The sequence below is a fragment of the Schistocerca gregaria genome, chromosome 1 (assembly GCF_023897955.1).
Source record: "Schistocerca gregaria isolate iqSchGreg1 chromosome 1, iqSchGreg1.2, whole genome shotgun sequence".
In the NCBI taxonomy this organism is placed as follows: Eukaryota; Metazoa; Arthropoda; class Insecta; order Orthoptera; family Acrididae; genus Schistocerca; species Schistocerca gregaria.
The window spans coordinates 506,843,193-506,865,300 of NC_064920.1; the positions used below are offsets into that span (position 1 = coordinate 506,843,193).

Genomic DNA, 22,108 nt, shown 5'->3' on the forward strand with positions numbered 1-22,108 from the left:
TCAGTATAAAGATGGCCGCCCCACTTGCGACTTGGACCAAGGAAGAACAGCGTTCTGTTATTCGGTTTTTGCGTAGTGAAGGTGTGAAACCTATTGAAATTCATCGACGAATGAAGGTTCAGTACGGTGTTGCATGTTTGTCACAGCAGCAAGTCTACGAATGGAGTAGGAAGTTCGCAAATGGTGTGACTTCAGTGGAAGATTCTCCTCGTCCAGGTCAGGCACAACGAGTTGTGACTCCACAGAACATTGCAGCAGTTGAAACCATAGTGAAGGAAAACCGCCGAGTGACACTGAATGACATTGCAGTATTTTTACAGATTAGACATGGGTCAGCACACCACATTGTGCATGATGTGCTCCAGTTTTACAAAGTTTCAGCATGACGGGTGCCATCGCAGCTGACTCCTGAAATGAGAGAACGACGTGTTGATGCTTGTAAAGAACTTCTTCGGCGCTTTGAACGAGAAGGTGATGGCTTCCTTGCAAGAATCGTTACTGGAGACGAAACCTGGGTTCACTTCCACCAACCGGAAACGAAGAGAGCGAGCAAGGAATGGCGCCATTCCTCAGCACAAAAACCAAAGAAGTTTAGAACAGAACCATTACCAGGGAAGGTTATGCTGACTCTCTTTTGGGACGAAAAAGGCGTCATTTTGGAGCATTACATGCCTAGAGGGACCACAGTCACCAGTGCACCATACACAGATCTCTTAAAAAATCATTGGCGGTCTGCAACCAAATTAAAGTGACGTGGATTGCTGTCAGCAGGTGTCCTTTTTCAACATGACAATGCAATGCCTAACACTGCCCGTACAACAGTTGCAACAATCACGGAGCTGCATTTTGAGTGTCTTCCTCATCCACCATACTCACCAGGCCTTGCCCCAAGTGATTTCCATATGTTTGGACCACTCAAAGACGCAATGGGAGGAAAGAAGTTGCGTTCTAATGAAGAGGTACGCCACACGGTGCATGATGGTTGCGCGGACTACCAAAAGAATTTTTTTCTAAAGGAATTTATGTACTTTGTAAGCGCTAGAGGACTTGCATTGAGTGTGGAGGAGATTATGTTGAAAAGTGATACAGCTTTGTACCACTTCTGTACAATAAATAATATTTAAAAAAATATTTAAGGTTTTCATTTGACTCACCCTCGTAAATGAAATCAGATCGTCTCATGTTACGATTGACGTAGTTTATTTCTCACCATAGATCATACCTAGACAGTCTTCTCACTATCTGGGGAAAAAGAGAAGAAAACAGCATTCTGTCTCATCATCAACGTTTTATCTACCCTTTCAATCTCCCTATTCCTTCTTACTCTTCCTTTTTTAATGCTGCTTCTATGCATTGGTCTGCATTATCTCTATTACGACATATTTATTTTTAATCTTTTGTTCTCTAGTCATATCCTCAGTACGCTGCCCATACGTGCCTTTATTGGTAACTAGTTAGGTTCTATCTGCCAACTGTTAAGGTTTTCGTATTTAGTTTTCATAGTTGTGTGAGGGTTACTGCGTCCAGAAATATGAATTTACTGAACGAAATACTTCTGATATGTTAGCTAGTATTATTTAAACGACTGTTGTGTGCGACTGTGTATGTCCTTCTTCGTAACCGAGTGGTCAGTGTAGATGGCTTCCATTCTGAGAATTATTGCTTGGCGGAGGACTGGAATGCGATCCACTCAGCTTCGTGATACCATCTGCAAACTTGTGTGACTGAGTAGTAGCGCTCCAGATCTGCTTACCCGATAACAGCCAGGAGAGCGCCTCTCCATACTGCACCTCGACTGCGCCATTGGCTGAGACTTATACGGCGGTCGATATGATCCTCTTGGCCAGAACGGCGAAACTCTCCTTTTTTCCCCTCTTACATGACTGTTATTAACTATAACGACATAATTTACGCTTCCTGGCCTACTATAGTATCTGTCTGTTTGTGGTGTTGGTATGACAGGTGTAAGAAATTTTTTAACGCAGCTTGAATCTAACCTAAGATCGGCAGGTGATGGGTTCGTGTCTAGAAGATTTTGCATTTCTGGTTTGGGTACTTACATTCCGTCAATTTATTTCTGTTGCTCGTTTTTTTCAAATTATTGTGAAATTTTAAGAGGGAATCGTGTTTGATCTCAATAACATTATTGTACGTAATACCATTGTATTATGTACGTAATTTTGTTGATACATAAATGACTGTAGTGTTTCGTTTGTCGGGTTTTACTACAATAGCGTTTATTGCTTGTAAGTTCGCAGTTTATGCTGGTTATTGTCTTGGATTCTCAGTCCGCTTTGGTTAATGGTTGGGCGACTCTCAGCACTTCTCTTAGTTTTAAGGCTGTGGCAATTCGGTCATCGGCTTGTAAATGAGCAGTTGCATTGGTAGATTTTATGATTATAGCAGAATACCTTACATGTTCACTCTTAGGGTTAGGTGTTACGTAATGTTTGAGTATTGCTTTCAGGAGCGTCAATTCACTGACATTAACAAGAATATGAGTAGAGTTTATGAGTCTGTTGTGAAAGCTGTACGATTACTTGATGTGTTTTATTCTGACGCTGTTGGTGTTATTTGTTTTGAGCAGTTTTAGCCTTTGTAATGTTTATTGCCCATGTGTTGTCGTCCTTTACAAACGTATGTGTTGGCAGAAGATTTAAAGAAGTTTTGGATACGCTAACTCAACAATATTGACTACACACATAGCCACAAAAGATTGCTCCTTAAACCGTCCATGTTGTTGAAAAATCGTATGAACCGTGAGCATCGCTGTTACGGGATATAAGTGAGAGTTAACAAACAATTTTCGCATTCGGAGGAGAAAGATGGTGATTGAAATTCCTTGAATAGATCTCGCCGCAACGAAACGAGAAATTTTTTTTTTTCAATTATTCCCACGCCAACTCACTTGTGATATACGAGACTCTATTTCCATTATCAAGCGATAGTAAAAGACGAGCTGCCCTTCTTTGAACTTTTTCGCCGTTCTCCATCAGTCTCATCAGGTACTAATTCCATACCGCGCAGCAGTACTCCATAAGACGACGGACAAGCGTAGTGTAGACGGACGGTCTCTTTAGTAGATCTGTTGTATCTTCTAAATTTTCTGCCAGTATAATGCCGTCCTTGGTTCAGTTTATCACAAGATTTTATATGTTGTGGTTCCAGTTGGTGTTGTTCATAATTGTAATCCTTAACTATTTAGTTGAGTCGACAGCTTTCATGTTTGATTTATCGTCTGACCGATGTTTTACGGAATTTGTTTTAGAATCCATGTGGAGAATCTCACACTTTTTATTGATCAAAGTAAACTGCCACTTTTCACACTATTTGTATATTTATTTATTTATTTATTTATTTATGCATTTATTTTACCTGGCAAGATTAGGGCCTTCAGGCCCTCTCTTACACCTAACCAGGCATACTCAGATTGAACGAGTTACAGTTTCTACTTAACATTAAGGACATATAGCCTATTATGCAGTATTGATGTTAAAGAAAAAAATAGATATCATAACAGTAGTACAATGATAATTATAACAATAAAAAATAATTATAACAATCAATAATAATAGTAATAATAATAATAATAGTAATAGTAATAATAATAATAATAATAATAATGACTATGTATATGAAAGTAAACATACTTTTCTTTTCTGAATGTCAGTCACATTGTTAGTTGGGAATTTTCTCGTTATGTTCTTGCAGCTTGTGAGTTATTCTCATCGAGCAGAGACATAAGGCGATAGAATGGGGTGAAAGAGATATATAAGAGGTAGATAGGTTAGAGGAAGAGAAATAGAACGGTAAAATTCGAAGCTGTGATGGAGAGGAGAAAGAAAGAGATGGGAGGGGCACAAGAATGGTGGCTATACCGTCCCTAAAATGTATGTTTTGAGTTCCCTCTTGAATGTTGAGTAGTTCTGGATAAGACGCAGATCACAGGGGAGCGCGTTCCATAGTCGTATGGCTGAGATGGAGAATGACACGGAGAAAGATTTTGTATTATGTAAAGGTACAGCCAAGATGATAGACGTATCCGATCTGGTGTTGCGATTGTGGAATGATGATAGGTGTTTAATGTGAGAAGATAAGTATTGGGGGCACCAGTGGCTAAGAAATCGATGAAGTAAGCACATCGTGTGGAGATCGCGTGCCGTATGTGGGCGTATCCAACCTAGTATATCTTGTGTAAATCATTCTGTAATTGGTATTAATCTTCCGACGATTTTATTAGTCAGTAAACGACAGCGCCGTCTGCAGAGAATCTAAGAGGGCTGTTCGGAACAGAGCGCCTACAACTCTTTCTCGGGGAAACTCATATATAACTTCTGTTTCATTCGATGATTTTCCGTGAACTACTACGAACTGCGACCTTTCTGACAGGAAATCACGAATCCAGTAGCACAACTGAGACGAATCTCCATTGGTACACAATTTGATTACAATTAGAAGCCGCTTGTGAGGAACAGTTTCAAAAGCCTTCTGGAAATACAGAAATAGGGATCAACTTGAGATATCCTGTCGAAAGCGCTCATTACTTCATGTGAATAGGGAGCCAGCTGTGTCTTACAAGAACGATATTTTCTGATTCCGTGTTGACTATGTGTAAATAACTTGTTTCCTACGAAGTGTATCATAGTGATCGGAAAACCCTTCTGCAAATCGATGTCTATGATGTGGATCTGTAGTTCCGCTGATTATTTCTATTTGCTAGGTTGCGTATTTCCTTTCTTGTGTATTGGCGTGATCGTTGCAAATTTTCAGTCTTTAGCTGCTGATCTTTCGTCGACTGTGAATGATTGTTAGCAATAGAGCTATTTCATCAGCATACTCCAAAAGAAATTTGACTGATGTAGGCTCTGGATCGGAAGACTTCTCTTTCTTAATTTTATATAACATTGGCGGAGAAAAGCGATCTTATTGTGATAAAATTATTTAAAAGCAGAATTGATAGAACTCGCCGTCATCCAGATGGCCCGTAATTGAAAGGCCGAAACCGGTCAGAAGTTAAAATCGGCTATGATCAAGACTGCTTTCAAGTAATTTTAAGCTTGTCTTTACTGAGTGACTGAAGTTGTTTCAGTACGCCTAGGGAACCCACTTTAAGTGACTCATGTTGGCAGCTGTTCTTCATTGTAATTCTGGAATATTTACTGGATCTTCTTTGGTGAAGAAATTTCGGAAACCATGTCTAGTAACTCTACTTTAGTGGCGCTCTCGTTGGTAAAATTACCATTACTCTCATGCAGTGAAGGTACTGACTGCGGCTTGTCGGTAATATACTTTACGTACTACCAGCATCTCTTTCGATTTTCTGCCAGATTGCGAGGCAGAGATTTGTTTTGGGAACTAGTAGAAGCATCTCATATTGAAGTCTGCACTAAATGGCAAATTTCTGTGATAGACTGACACTTTTACAAAAGTTTATCTCCTACATATGTGCAGATAGAAACTGGAAGTAACTTTTAACTTATCCTCACGACTTAATTTTTATACGTAAATACACATACAAATTCGTGATTTTTTTAACAGTTACGCTTAGGATGAAAATAAATGTTCAGTGCTCCATCGAGTGCACGACACACATCCAGGTGACAGTCAAACTCGTGCCTCGCTTGTTGGAAGGGGAGGCACGTAGACGGGAAAAAAAGTAAAAGTGTGCTGAGACGACCGTGGAGTCCATTTGTGCAGTGCGAGATTCGTACGCCGCCTTAGCCTGTAGAACTAAGGGAGATGCGTAGTCTCGGCGAAAATCACGTCGAACAGTTGACACTGCATTCCACCTGCTGAAAAGGTGAACGCAAAAAGCGTCCGATGCTGTGTTACCACCATCTCAACTCGACGCACATCATTCAGTAATGAACGTGCGAGCTAGCGAGCTCCGAGGTAAACTTTTAGCTTATATGCAGAGTTAAAATCAACCCCCAGTTTCCACCTTCATTATGTAGAAGATGTGGCCTTGTGAAATTTGCTGAGTTTTTTTGAAACGTAGTGCACTCTATGGATTTGGAACGGATATGCAGAGCCTCCCTGTGAATGACATAAGTGAGACGTATGTTGATTGCTGGTCTTTCAACTACAACCAATGCACGAAGTTCTGCTAAGTCCCTATAAGGGTTAATGACGTCGATCTCGGAAAACAACGGAAATCACTTAAACTCAACAACGCCCGAGGAGCTGAGGATGTCCCTGTCAGATTCTACTCATACAGGGTAAATCAAAAGTCATGTCATTGGACAAACAGGGTGAACCGGAACTCAACTGAAAAATGTTCAGAGGATGCAATATGGGTCAAAACAAGGAGAAATTATAGTACACAGGGCTCTAAAATGCATACTTCAACAGCTATGAGCATTTATTCATATTCCATAATGTGAATTATATCTCTTCCACTGCAAACTCTTTGCCTTTCATATTGTAAGAGGTGGTAGTAAGGACCAAAACAAGAAAAAAAAATGTCCAGGAAACTAGAGGTCTAAACTGCATATCTTAATAACTATGATTACTTGTTCACTAGATGAGATGTGTTTCATAGTAGCGAAGATGAACAAGTGCTTGTGGGTCGTAAGGTATGCATATTAGAGCCCATGTTTAATGGACATTGCTTTCCTTGTTTTGGCACGTACTACCACCTCTGAAAGTTTAACATGGGGCTCTGCGTCACCCTATTTTGTCCCATGGGGAATGGCTTTTGAATCACTGTGTACAACAGAGCTAGATTCACACTTAATTCGAATTGTAGTTTATTGAACTTCGGTTCCACATAATCCACCAACATTCAGATCATAATTATGTCACTTATTTTGATTTCAAACATAATGAGCTATCTAAAGTAACATGTTCATTTAACGTGATGTTTGTCATGTGCTCTTCTCTCATGACATTCTAACTGCCATGAGTAGAGCTTGGTACTACCCTTACTATAGAAGATACGTAGCAGACTCCTAACCAGTGTGGACGTGGTATACGGACTTTTTGACAGGTAAGATAAAAAGACTGTCTTCAAGGAAGAGGCTTCTACATGTAATGAAACGAATCTTTTCGTCGTCACAAAGCGGAAGTCTCATATTGAAGATATGTTAAGTGTTTATGGAGATATTTTTTGAGCTGCCAATTACGCGAGCGAAGAAGATGACAGAAGAACAGCAGGGCGCATATTTGGGGACACGTGACTATTGCTCGCACGCTAGAAGGAATTTTGTACAAATGGCCGCTGACAAGAAGAAGATCACTGTCTACATAAGATTTCGTAATGTGACTAGAAACATGCACGTATGTAAATATGAAGGGAAAAGATTGTTACCAGAAATTTCTAAAGATTCTTGGTCGATTTCCTTCAAATTTCTACACTATCCCCTAATGAAGATTTGGGCAGACATAGGCTATATATTTTTAAGATACACAATATATATATACAAAGGAGAAACGTTATTACCAAACATCTCTGAAAGTGCTTCACCGATTACCTTCAAAGTTCTTGGACGGTTTACTCAAATTTCTATGTTCAAATGAAACAATGAAGACAATTAATAAAAATTAAGTGCCTAAGAAACGAAATACTTGTATATCGCGGTAAACTGACTGTAATTCCCATCAAGAAAATAAATTACAGCAGCAGTACCCGTCTTGGTGATAATCCATCAGGATGAACTTAATGCCTGCCTCAAGCCATCGGCGCTATCGAGAGAGGTATGCAAAATGCATCTCAGGACTACTATAATGGTTCACTTACTAGGAGAAACGAATGAAGAGTAGTTTGCACAGCAACTGCTGGCACTTGACAATGGGGAATTTTCTATATGCCCCTCTACCTATCTAATTTCGTTTCCCGTAAATTTCTGCGACATGATCACGTCACTAGTCAACCTATAAGCTAATGTATTTCCGAATATATGTACAAAAATTACAACATTCATCGATGGCTATTTGAAAGGGCCACTTTAGCATTACAAAACCACAGTGCTAAGTATGTTAATGATTTATGCTGGAAATGCTCCATTGATTCAGTAATGGATACGCAGAAAGCTGTACATTAAGCGACAGAATGTTTAAATGCCTTTGAGTCCTCAGGATTACCGCCACAAAAGCTCATTCTGAAAAAAAAGGAATCCCTATCATATTAGCCAACATCGACCCGCCTTCGCTACGCAGCGGAACAAGGCTGTCCTTGTAGAGCTTATTGCCGAAGATCCGAAAGGCCGCCATCATTACGGGGTACCGTAAAGACATGCTCATTCCTCGCATTCCGTTGATATCCAGTGATTTATGTATGCCCTTAGATTAAAAGCGACTACAGTTTCCCATGCCATTCGCATTCACTATGACTATCAACAAGACCAATCATTTTTTGTGGCTGGCATTAACTTCGACACGCCATGTTTTTCGCATAGGACCACTTCATCATTATCAGTTTGAAGTCCTCGAAGACGTTCTTTACGTTTCGGAAACAGATCAAAATTATATGGGACCAAGTGGGGACTATATGGAGGATGATCGATGACAGTGAACCCTAGGCGTAGGATTGTTGCGGATGTCGCAACGCTTGTGTGTGGTCTGGCACTGTCATGATAAAGGAGAGGGTTTTCCAAGTATGGACCGCTCTTCGAATTTGAAACTCGATTTCAGTGCGCTGTTTCTCACGCACCGACACAGTTACGTTACAAATCGCTAAGTTAAACGCTACAATACAGAGCCCTCTAGCGGCAGACGGCTGCAAATGAGTAGACATGAAGAATAAAGACGAAGAATGTTAACAACGTTTGTCTTATTTAAAAAGCTCAACGAGTTTTCTCATAAAAATTCAGAGGCCTTACTTTTCAGTACACTCTTGTACATTTGTCATTTTTATGAGCAAATGAGTCAAAGCAGACGGCTGGTAACGGAAGGTTCAGTATTCCCCCCCCCCCCCCCCCTAGAAGTACAGAACATATCACAGCCCATTATAAAATCGTAAGTTCCAGTAAAATCGTAAGTTCCAGTAAAATCGTAAGTTCCAGTTAGACAACTTAATTACAATTGCCCTTAAATGTCAGGGTTGCGTTCCGCGTAAGCAACGAGTAGATATAAAACCTGTGATACGATTCAATTTTAGGTTTTCACGGCCGTTGTTTACTTCCGTTGGAATGCTCAGGCCAAGAGGCCGTGGTCGATGTGTAAAACTACTCAATGACGTTTCGTTCCAGTATGAAGGAGCCGGCCGCGGTGGTCTCGCGGTTCTAGGCGCGCAGTCCGGAACCGTGCTACTGCTACGGTCGCAGGTTCGAATCCTGCCTCAGGCATGGATGTGTGTGATGTCCTTAGGTTAGTTAGGTTTAAGTAGTTCTAAGTTCTAGGGGACTAGTGACCACAGCAGTTGAGTCCCATAGTGCTCAGAGCCATTTGAACCATTTGAACCACGCCCTATGCTCAAATTCAGGGCCCCCTTGAGTTCTTGATGCAATTGCCGATTTATCCGATGACGTCGCACATGGGGACGAAAGTCAACGAACAGTTTTACATACCGACCACGCCCTCTCAGCTCGAATGTTTTAGCTGAAATCGTGAGATCACTTTGATTTCTTTCATTATAGCCAGATATTGTCTCCCTCCAAACACTTGCGGTGGTGTACACGGGACAGGTTACCATTGTTTTCGCCAAACACCTTCACATCTATTTATAATTTAATTCACATGGCACCTTAATGCAAACGCCCACTTATAGCGTAATTTCCGAATCAAAAATTACCGTGTATATACTAATCGTGTAGTGATGATGTTCCAAACTTGCAGAGGTGATGGAGTAGGGTATGTGTATCAATGCGGGTTAAGGGACTCGTCCAGAAACGACCGAGTCGAAAGTTGTAAGCGGAAATCGTTCTCATTGTTCTGAAGGTGGAATACAGGTGCTGATGCTTTTGTTGTTAAGATTTTAGGGTAATAACTTCAAAATGTAGCAGTATGGACCAATGTCTACTAAACATAGGCTTCAAAATGTGTACCTTTAGAGCTATGAGCAATTTTTCAGATTCGCCCATGTGAGAGACTTCTCTTCTAGTGAACAATTGCCCATACCTCTTATGGTATGCGATTTAGACTCCATATTTGCGGCCTTTTTCTCATGTTTTGGGTCATACTATCACCCCTGAACGTTGCCCTGCGTAGTAGTAGTGAAACTCTCACCTGTGAAAGTTGATACCCTCTGACAGTTGAAGATACACTCGCACCCCTAGCGGCAAGAAAGCCATTCATCACTTAGCGTCATATGTTCCATAGCATAGATTTTTCTTTTCAATTATTTTTCTACTTAATTTACGAAATATTTATTTTTTGCCTCGAGTGTTGGTAAAATATAAGTGATCTGTCCCGAAAGTAAGTTCCGATCGGCCGTAAAATGGAAGCCACAGTAAAAACCAGAAATGTTTTATTTGCAACAATAAGGTACACCTTCCACCTACTTCTCTACATAGTCGCCACTCCAACTACGAGTTTTGTCGTAGTGTTGCATCAACTTTCCAATATCCTCGTCATAGAAAGCGCCTGTGCTTTCGGCCGTATATCTGCACTGGTCTGCAGCTCGTTGTCTGTGAAAAAAAATTGTCTTCATAGCCAGCGGCCCTTGTGAGCAGAGATGAGACTCAGGGGGAGCCAATTACTGACTGATCAAACACTTCTCATCGGAACGCTGCAGGAGCGTTTTCATTGCACCTGCAGTGTGCGGCTGAGATTTGGAATGAAGAAGGAACTGCTCGACAGTTGTGTTACGTGGGCTGCGTGACACAGGCGACATCTCTACCCAGACCCTCATACTTGGCGGGAGACGCTATTCCCTACGCATGTTTAAGTGCTCACTGTTCACTTAAAACTGAAAAGAGCAACACGACACGATCGACGGGTATACTAGAGACACTGCCCGACACATCTCTGCAAAGCTTTACCTGATTTCCTCAGTGGTTTCCATTTCGCGACCGAACGGAACTTTTCCCACGCCCGGGTTCCCGGGTTCGATTCCCGGCGGGGTCAGGGATTTTCCTGCCTCGTGGTGGCTGGGTGTTGTGTGATGTCCTTAGGTTAGTTAGGTTTAAGTAGTTCTAAGTTCTAGGGGACTGATGACCTAAGATGTTAAGTCCCATAGTGCTCAGAGCCATTTGAACCATTTTTGAACCGATCGGAACTTGCTTCCTGGACAACCCTCGTATTTCTGTTTCTGACTGGTACTGATGATTAGCACTTTCTTGATACACAAAAATTTAGCACAAAGTCTAAAATATTTGCTCATCGATACACTTCAATCAACATTTCAATTCAAGTATATGTAATATCTGTAATTACTTCTTCTTCTAAGACCACTGTGTTGAAATATTGTAATGTGTACGGCTCTGATGTGGGAACAGTAGTAGCAGAGTTAGTTTCTTTTCAGTCTCATTGTTTTTGTCATTTGATTGTCAAACCTGCTTGTAGTTTTCTCTTCACCTACAGTTATAATGGCTTATCCGCAACGCTAAATTATGTACGTACTCCATTCCATGCACTGGTTTCTTTCTTTGTGGACAAACCTTTGCGTCATTGTGTAAATATACTCTTTCTGCAATTCATCATGTCTTCTGCTGTTCACTACATATATCTTTTACTTAAAAAGACGCGTTATTTCTAATAAGTGTCTGTAGGTTACAAGGAAATTGTAGCTAGTCCTGTTACATACCTCTTATGGTACTTCGGAAATGTATACATTCCCAAAATTATGGCGTTACATATTCTCCCTTTTCTACAAACCCTGTTAGGAATAAGTATAAATGATGCTACTTGCATTCGTCGCCGGCCCGGGGTGGCCGAGCGGTTCTAGGCACTACAGTCTGGAACCTCTTGACCGCTTCGGTTGCAGGTTCGAATCCTGCCTCGGGCATGGATGTGTGTGATGTCCTTAGGTTAGTTTGGTTTAAGTAGTTCTAAGATCTAGGGGACTGATGACCTCAGAAGTTAAGTCCCATAGAGCTCAGAGCCTTTTCTTTTTTTTTTTTTTCATTCGTCGGGTATAGTTTTCAACTGTGTAGCTTACTGTCCACCTAGGCGTGTTGCTGTCCCAGCGTATAACAAAACATAGAAGCATTGTAGTGACTGTATGTGCTAACCCTTAGTAAAATGTTCTACATTGTCCAATCACATTAATGTGAAAAATGTTCAAAAACCTAAATAACCACCTTTTGCAGCATGAGACGTGCAGGAATGGAGGCGATGAGGCACTGGAAGGTATCAACAGGGATGTGGAGTCATGCAGACTCCAGTGCCATGGCCATCTGCGGTAAGTTTCTTGTCTGAGGATGCATGGTGCGAGTAGCCCAACAAAGGTGGTCACGCAGCTTCTCGATTGAGTTTAAATCTTTAGTATTTAGTGGCCAGAGAAGTACAAGTAAATTCATACTGGTACTCTTCAAACCACACAAACGTTCGCTGCGATCTACGTAATATGACGCATTGTCCTGCTGGTAAAAGACATCATGGCCAGCCGCGATGTCCGAGCGGTTCTAGGCGCTTCAGTCCGGATACGCGCAACTGGTACGGTCGCACGTTCGAATCCCGCCTCGGACATGGCTGTGTGTGATGTCCTTAGGTTTGTTAGATTTAAGTAGTTCTAAGTTCTAGGGAACTGATGACCTCAGATGTTAAATCCCAAGTGCTCAGAGCCATTTGAACCATTTGAAAAGACATCATGATCAGGAAAAAGAAACTGCATGTAGGGTCGCCAATGGTAGACTCATACTTGTGTAGATCCATTGTGCCTTCCAGAATGACGAGATCACGCACGGAATGCCACTGACGTGGACCCTTCCAACTATTGTTGCAGTGTGTTTGCTTACGGACCTTCGATGGCGTACACGCCAACGGCCATCTGTCCAAGAGAGCATAAGACGTTATTCATCTGATAAGGCCACCTGTCACCTCTCAGAGGACATCCAGCGTGGAAATACCGGCCTTCGTGCAGCCAGCGTGGGCGCATGGACCAGGTGTCTGCTACCGATCCCCATACGGAGCGACGTTCGCTAAACGGTCGATGAGAAGACACTGTTGGTAAACCCTTGGTTTACCTGGGCGGTCAGTTGTGTCTGTACGCAAATCCGCAGCCATCTTTCAAACCTGTCATCTGTGGTCCGTGGTGTATGGGAATCGCCTCGGCTCCGGTTTTGGATAGCGCCATTTTGCCATGCACTGCATATTTTAACCACCACAGCAAGCGAAGAGTTTACAAACTTAGCCTTTTCAAATATGCTTCCACCCTTGGCTCGAAAGCTAATGGTCGTGCTCTTTTGGACGTCAGATAAATCGCTGGTTTCCGTATTACAACAATTACTGCACTGTTTTCCACTTTCCCCCGACTCGCTTTATATATCCCCCACACTATTGCTTTTACCTGCTGTCTGGGAGTGGTTATTGCACGTTCACGTCGAACATAGGTGGTGGTCACATTAATGTGACTGTACGGTGTAGTTAGTTAGGCCGCGTCATGTTTCTTCTACACGATCGAACTTTCAATCGCTCTGCTGGGGTCTTCTTCAGGATCTTGTGGTGTTCACAGTTAGTTGTGACACTGGTCTCCGACAGCGCTTACCTAACCGTGAACACCACAAGAAAAAATGGTTCAAATGCCTCTAAGTATTATGGGACTTAACATCTGAGGTCATCAGTCCCCTAGACTTAGAACTACTTAAACCTAACTAACCTAAGGACATCACACACAGCCAGGCCCGACGCAGGATTCGAACCTGCAACCGTAGCAGCAGCGCAGTTACGGACTGAAGCGCCTAGAAACGCTCGGCCACAACGGCCGACTCGACAAGATCCTGCACAAGATCCCAGTAGAGGGGTGAAAGATCCATAGTGTTGATCCAAAGGTCCTCAGTGTTGCCAGGGTCACCCTATCCAAAACCACTACAGCGCCATTTTGAAAACAAACTATGTGTAGTTGTCAACGTCTCTGCTTGCTACATCCGTCAATAGCGTGCCAAGGCTGCCCCCAAAACTGCCATTAGGGCCCAAAGCCCATCTTCAGCTCCTGTTGTAGTGGCTTGTGACGCCTTTCCTATGGCGTCGGACAAACCCTACGTCAGAATTACGATGGGTCTAATGACTCAAATTAAGTGTAACATAATTTTAAGCTGTACTGAAGGCCTATTACACAGGTAATTCAGAGCAACCAAGAGAAATTGGAAATCCCTCAAAAACTGTCAGTTCTTTTCGCATGCAAATCATGTTTATAATACGTTGATGGAACCAGATTGAAATTTGGTGGAAGGGCTAACACGCAGAAAAACAAAATTCACTATAAAACGCCAAAATAAAAATCAGTCTTAATGTTAACGTGATGTGTATCAAATGATTGCATTTATCTGAGAATTATGAATCAAAAATTGTATTTTCCTACGCAAAGTATTACACAAAATATCCAAGTATCTTTATCGATGTTTAAGTTAATCAATAGCAACGAAAACATCGAATTTTAAGACGAACTAGATAGCAGAATCAAAATATTTCGATCTTAGGTTTCGGTTGAAATGTGTCGCTTCAAAAGCCTTTTCTAAAAAAGAAGAAAAAAAGAAGAAAGGTCAGATGAACAGTGTTGTCATATCAGGATCAGGCTTTGTAAGTTAATGTATCAAACGAATTCGCAATTGTGAAGAAAGGCTACCATCAGCTGTAGAATGGAATGACGAGAATGAAATTTGTGCCTGACCGGGATTTGAACCCGGATTTCCTGCTTATCCGCGAGGAAATCCGGGTTCAAGTCCCGGTGTAGCACAAATTTTCATTGTCATCATTCCATTCTACAGCTGATAGTTGTCCTTACTCGCAATTACGAATTCGTTTCATGTGTTTCGTAATGGCTGTGATCGCCGCAGTGCCTGTTCCTTTGGACTTGCATGCATGTGCAAAGGAATTTTGCATCGTAAACAGAATCACACAAGCACTGCAATGTCGTTCGCAAGATAAGCTTATGGAAGATACCTCCCAACAAAACCTGTTATATCACTGCGAGTAAGAGGTGGTTCTGACTACCAGTACAAGTCAGTAAAGATGGGGACAATTTGTAAAAGACAAATTAAATAACTAAAATCGAGCCGCACAAAGAAAGTTGATAAAAAAATATTTAAAAATAACGATATTAAAAGCATTTTATGTCGGAAGGGTCTGTTATGGTTAATTCAATAGCGTATTTTATTACGCAAAATTTTAGGTTTACAAAGGAGGTTTTATCTGAACCAATAAATAAAGAATGGTTTGAGTGATCACAATGGATCACAGATTTGTAAAAGATGGACGATTTCAGTAGAATTATATACCAAGGTAATCAGTGTATCTATTTATTTTTCTGTTATGTTCCTTGGTCTTGAACGAGCGAATACATAGTTATCAGTATTTTGTTCAGAACATATAAACAAATAATTTAAAAAATAATAAAGTAGTAAGAGGGATGAAGTAGTGAAGGCAGCAGAGGATCAAGTAGGTAAAAAGACGAGGGCTAGTAAAACTCCTTGGGTAACAGAAGAAATATTGAACTTAATTGAGGAAAGGAGAAAATGTAAAAATGCACTACATGAAGCAGGCAAAAAGGAATACAGACATCTCAAAAATGAGATCGACAGGAAGTGCAAAATGGCTAAGCAGGGATGGCTAGAGGACAAATGTAAGGATGTAGAGGCTTATCTCACTAGGGGTAAGATAGATACTGCCTACAGGAAAATTAAAGAGACCTTTGGAGTAAAGAGAGCCACTTGTATGAACATCAAGAGCTCAGATGGAAACCCAGTTATAAGCAAAGAAGGGAAAGCACAAAGGTGGAAGAAGGATATAGAGGATCATTACAAGGGTGATGTACTTGAGAACAATATTATGGAAATGGAAGAGGATGTAGATGAAGATGAAATGGGAAACACAATACTGCGTGAAGAGTTTGACAGAGCACTGAAAGACCTGAGTCGAAAAAAGGCCCCGGGAGTAGACAACTTTCCATTAGAAGTACTGATGGCCTTGGGAGAGCCAGTCCTGACGAAACTCTACCATCTGGTGAGCAAGATGTATGAGACAGACGAAATAGCCTCAGACTTCAAGAAGAATGTAATAATTCCTATCCCAAAGAAATCAGGTGTTGATCGATGTGAAAATTACCAAAATATCAGTTTAATAAGTCACAGCTGCAAAATACTAACGCGACTTCTTTACAGACGAATGGAAAAACTGGTAGAAGCTGAACTCTGGGAAGCTTAGTTTGGATTCCTTAGAAATATTGGAACACGTGAGGCAATACTGGCCTTACGACTTATCTTAGAAGAAAGAGTAAGGAAAGGCAAACCTACGTTTCTAGCATTTGTAGACTTAGAGAAAGCTTTTGACAATGTTGACTGGAATACTCTCTTTCAAATTCTAAAGGTCGCAGGGATAAAATACAAGGAGTGAAAGACTATTTACAATTTGTACAGAAACCAGATAGCAGTTATGAGTCGAGGGGCATGAAAGGGAAGCAGCGGTTGAGAAGGGAGTGAGACAGGGTTGTAGCCACTCCCCGATGTTATTCAATCTGTATATTGAGCAAGCAGTAAAGGAAACAAAAGATAAATTCGGAGTAGGAATTAAAATCAATGGAGAAGAAATAAAAACTTAGAGGTTCGACGATGACAATGTAATTCTGTCAGAGACAGCAAAGGACTTGGAAGAGCAGTTGAACGGAATGGACAGTGTCTTGAAAGGAGGATATAAGATGAACATTAACAAAAGCAAAACGAGGATAATGGAATGTGGTCGAATTAAGTCGGGTGATGCTGAGGGAATTAGATTAGGAAATGAGACACTTAAGTAGTAAACGCGTTTTGCTATTTAGGAAGTAAAATAACTGATGATGGTCGAAGTAGAGAAGATATAAAATGTAGACTGGTAATGGCAAGGAAAGCGTTTCTGAAGAAGAAAAATTTGTTAACATCGAGTATAGATTTAAGTGTCAGAAAGTCGTTTCTGAAAGTATTTGTATGGAGTATAGTCATGTATGGAAGTGAAACATGGACAATAAATAGTTTGGACATGAAGAGAATAGAAGCTTTCGAAATGTGGTGCTACAGAAGAATGCTGAAGATTAGATGGGTAGATCACATAACTAATGAGGAAGTATTGAATAGGATTGGGGAGAAGAGGAGTATGTGGCACAACTCGACAAAAAGAAGGGACCGGTTGGTAGGACATGTTCTGAGGCATCAAGGGACCACAAATTTAGCATTGGAGGGCAGCGTGGAGGGTAAAAATCGTAGAAGGAGACCAAGAGATGAATACACTAAGCAGATTCAGAAGGATGTGGGTTGCAGTAAGTACTGGGAGATGATGAAGCTTGCACAGGATAGGGTAGCATGGAGAGCTGCATCAAACCAGTCTCAGGACTGAAGACCACAACAACAACAAAATACGAGAAACAGAAACAATACGAATAATTAATAGATTATACAAAAAAAAGCTGTCAACGATGACGAGGGACTCCAGTACAGAGTAGAAAGGAGTGTCCAGAAAAATCTTTTCATCTTGGATTTGAGTAATTGGAGATTACCATTCAGTTTCTTTCAGTTCTTATGGAAGCCTGTTGAAAATGAAACCTAGTGAATAGTGCACACGTTTGTGTACAATGAGTAAGGAAATGTTATCGAAGTGCATATGGTTTTTCCATGTTGTGTTCACTGAATGAATGTCACAGTTTCTTCAGAAAGAGTCAATATTATCAACAACTAATCCCGCGAAGGAATACATGTACACAGATGGCAAAGTTAGGATTCCGAGACACCTGGACAACAGCCTACACGAATTTCGCGAACTGACAACGCCTATCAGTCTGATCGCCCTTTTCTGGGTTAAGAATATTCTTGCCGAGTACACATAGTTGCCCAAAAACATACCACCATACGAGACAAAATACTGAAAGTAAGCAAAGCAAATAAGCCTTCGCTTTTCAGTGTCAGAGACATTGCAGAGCAGTCTTATAGTGAAGATAGCAGCATTCATTTTCTGCACAAGATCCTGAAAGTGATACTTGCAAGAAAGCCTTTTCCATCTGCTCTCAGTCCTAAGAATTCAAGACGTTCGACTTTACTGAGTGTTTGACCACAATGGGACAATAAAAGTATCATTCGCAAGAGTTCTGTGTCAGAAACCGTATAGATTGCGCTTTGTTACAGTTAAGCATAGATCTGTTCTCTGAAAGCTACGTCCTGATGTTACTGACTATCCTGTTTGCTATATCATTTGTATTTCGTCCCACGTCTTTGACAATAACGCTAGCGCCACCAAACAATTTATTTGTTACCTGTCATGTTCAAAGGTAGATCAATGATATGCTATTGTTAAGATTTATGTGCATTGTAGCAAATTTTTCAGAAATCTTGCGTCTACGATCAGTGTTATGTTCCCACTTCTCCGTAGAGCATATTAAGACATGGCAGCATGTTTTGGGGAAATAGTAGTCTGGCTAAACACTCATTCATAATACGAAAGATAGCGGTGAGCATAATACACAGAGACTCGTGCAATATTTTTTTCAAGGAACTAAAAATAATGACGATATCATGTACCTAAGTATATGTTTTCGCAGTCGATGTTGTTAATGCATGCCCGCGCACTAGACTCGCAGGTAAGCCGGTTCGAATCCTGGTGATGGGACATTTTCACTGCAGGTATTTGGCCGGCAAGGGAAGCAAACGCGGTGACATAAAGTTCCAAATCAGCAGGCTTTGCACCAACTACCTGTATAGAATATCAAACGTCTCCGCAGTATCTCATGAAGTGAAAATTTTGGTGGCAATCGTGTCTGCCGGATGGCGACGTTAAACTCGGCAGGCCCCTTGGTGCTATTCGAGTGGAGCAAGCTATGTTCGGCACAAGGTTTTCACCCGCTCCCTTCCTTTCGTCCATAACAACACAAAGCCGACATTGGACTACATTAGTCTGCCACCATATTATTGCACCTGAGAGTGAGGGTACTTCGGTCGCCTTATCACGACTTTTTTACCATGATATTTCACGAAGAGGCACTGAAACACTCGATATTATATACACAACCATCCTGAAATCATTCACAGAGCCATGCGTTTTCCTTAGTCGCCATTATACTTGTTTATGTAACGTCACGGCGAGTTTGCGGTAACGGCCATGGCGGGCAAGGGGCGATAATATCGTGGTGGGGTAGTACAAGCACTCACAGGTACACGCGTGACATTTGATAACAGGCCAGAGGAAGGAAAGTCACCTGCTCTAGGACCCTACCTAGAATGGGGATGTGGGATTCCTGCATCTGCCTCCCTACGCTTATTCCCTCAGTATGCTAGTACTTTCACTTTTCTTTGGTGTTCTGTGAAGGTGCATCAAGAACTGCCAGTGTTAAACAATCTAGACCATAGCTACGGAACGAGATATACAGGCGATTTTCCTATAGAAATACGTACAAAGGCTTTGATTAAAAAATGTTTATCAGCCAAAAACTGTGCTTACTGAACTATCAAAGGGAATAAAAAAAGGAAGTTGGAATCCCACATATTTACAAGAAATGCTAGTAGCAAGAGTTCTTGTAGTATTAAAGAATACTTCTGTCATCAGCATTCATATAGTAGAGCAACTTATTTCCTTCATTATAAAGAAGTACTTATTTTTTTAATAAATTGTATTCGCCCAGATAGAATATGACTCATTTTATTATTCTAATGTAATATATTATGACTGCTGTTATGTCTGACGTTTCATGTGTACGTAAGAATTATTTTAAAAGACGACATGTAATAGTAAAACTTTTCCATGTGCTATTATTTACGTAATATCATCTACGAAAAATCTATATCATTGTAATAAACGAGATACAACGTTATATTTACCAGTACATCAGGAAGTGTAAGTCGAACATAATTTTATCTGTGTTTACGTCATTTAGTTGTCACCTGAAGCCGCTTCGTGACGATATAAATTACATTTATTTCGCCACGAAGCGGCTTGAAGTAACAACCGAATGTCGTAAACACAGATAAAATGATGTACAACGTATACAGATAATATTTACACAAAAATACAGAAACAATGACATTTTCACATACAAAGGTATTACATTTATCGTCATGCATCTCATCAAGTTTCTGTCTCCTGAGTAAATGACATCTGTGTAAATTGCACATTATTTTATCTGTATTTGTGACAATCAGTTGTCACCTGATGATGGCCTAACAAGCCGAAAGCAGGTTTGTGAAAAAACAAACACAATATTTCCAAATAGTAGAAAGTACCGGGTGATCAAAAAGTCAGTATAAATTTGAAAACTTAATACACCACGCAATAATGTAGATAGAGAGGTAAAAATTGACACACGTGCTCGGTATGTCATGGGGTTTTATTAGAACAAAAAACAAACACCCGATATTGCTAGACGCGTGAAAGATCTCTTGCGCGCGTCGTTTGGTGATGATCATGTGCTCAGCCGCCTCTTCCGTCATGCTTGCGATTATTCGCTTTGGGGTTACCTGAAGTCGCAAGTGTATAGTGATAGACTGTCATCTCTAGGAATGCTGAAAGACAACATCCGACGCGAATGTCTCACCACAACTCCGGACATGGTTTACAGTACTGTTCACAACATTATTCCTCCACTACAGCTATTGTTGAGGAATGATGGCGGACATATTGAGCATTTCCTGTGAAGAACATCATCTTTGTTTTGTCTTACTTTGTTATGCTAATTATTGCTGTTCTGATCAGACGAAGCGCCATCTGTCGGACATTTTTTGAACTTTTGTATTTTTTTAGTTCTAATGAAACCCCATGTCATTCCAAGCATGTGTGTCAATTTGTACCTATCTACATTATTCCGTGATTTATTCAGTTTTCAAATTTGTACTGACTTTTTGATCACCCGGTAGTTAGAAAATGCATTCAACGCAATCTAGACTACAATATATTTATTTAGTATGGTTACAGGTTCCAGTCAGAATGTGACCATCTTCAGACCCTTTACACTATGATGGTAGGCTGTGGCGGTGAACGGAGCACGTATTATGAATCCATAAACGTGAACTGCTTGGAGCATTTGATGTTCGTGGAGTCATAACATGTACCCCGTTCATCTCCACCGCCTTCCATCGTGGTACAAAGGGTCTGAAGATGGTCACATTCTGACCGAAACCAGTAACCATTGTAAATAAATGTTTTATTGTGGTCGGGACTGCTTTTAATCCATTTTTTTAAACTAGTTTTAACCAGTCCGCTGGTTCTCTACGAGAAATGTTCTCAAAACTTAAAATTGAAAGTCGTTTCTGTTTAATATTGTTATCATATTCTGCCAGGCAATGGCAGAACATTCAGTTAAACTGAATTGAAAAAGAAAAAAAAATTCGCGCTCCGCAGCCTCTTCTGTTCGCATAGAGTAGCAGCTCAGCACTCGGCGGAACGCCGTTTTTAACGACGTCGTTGCTGTGCGGCTGTTGGAACCAGGGGGCGAATCGGCGTAGCATTGGGTCCGGCCGTGACGATACGGGACTCAGCCGGCAGCAGCCGCCGACGCTTGGTCCGTGCCCCCCCACCACGCGCCCTCCACCCCTCCCCTCTCCCTCCCCCTCCTCGTGCTGCAGACGTCGCCCTCGCCTGCTGCGAGGAAGCCGCTGCTCCTCAGCACGGAACTGCCCGCGGCCGCCGGAGCCCGGGAGGCTGAAGGCGCAGTGCACTCACCTGTCGCTAGCTGCCACTGCCGCTGTCGTCGGTGCCGTTGGTGGCGGTGGTGGTGGTGGCTGTGGTGGTGGTGTTGGTGGCGTGCCTCGGTGCGGCGGCCGCGAAGACGCTGGAGGCCGGCGCCGTGCGGAGCCGGCGGCCGCTCGCGGCGCACTGCAGTTTGTCACCTCTGCCGGCGCGCCGCCCCTCCACGCCGCGCCGTGCGTCAACTAACCGGTCTGGTTTTTCGCATAACACATCTTTTTATTTTGTTTTATTACGCCTCCTCCTCCTCCTCCTTCTCCTCCTGCCGCTCCTCCTCCTGTGCTTCTCCTCGTCTAGCGCGCGGCCGTTCGCTACGGTGCAGCGCTTTTTAATCCCCCGGAGACTGTATCGTCTGCCCCTTTGTCCGCTATCCTCCTCT

The 22,108-nt window shown here is 41.7% G+C and overlaps 1 protein-coding gene across 1 annotated transcript in view; it reads right to left on the reverse strand.

Annotated features, from left to right (window-relative positions):
* The window catches only part of LOC126354433 (uncharacterized), a 999,849-nt gene extending 978,003 nt beyond the window's left edge, over window positions 1-21,846 (reverse strand). Inside the window, exon 1 of the mRNA XM_050004105.1 lies at window positions 21,706-21,846. The gene's annotated coding sequence lies outside the window, so the exon portion shown is untranslated. The remainder of the gene's footprint in view (window positions 1-21,705) is intronic.
* Window positions 21,847-22,108: the final 262 nt, after the last annotated feature.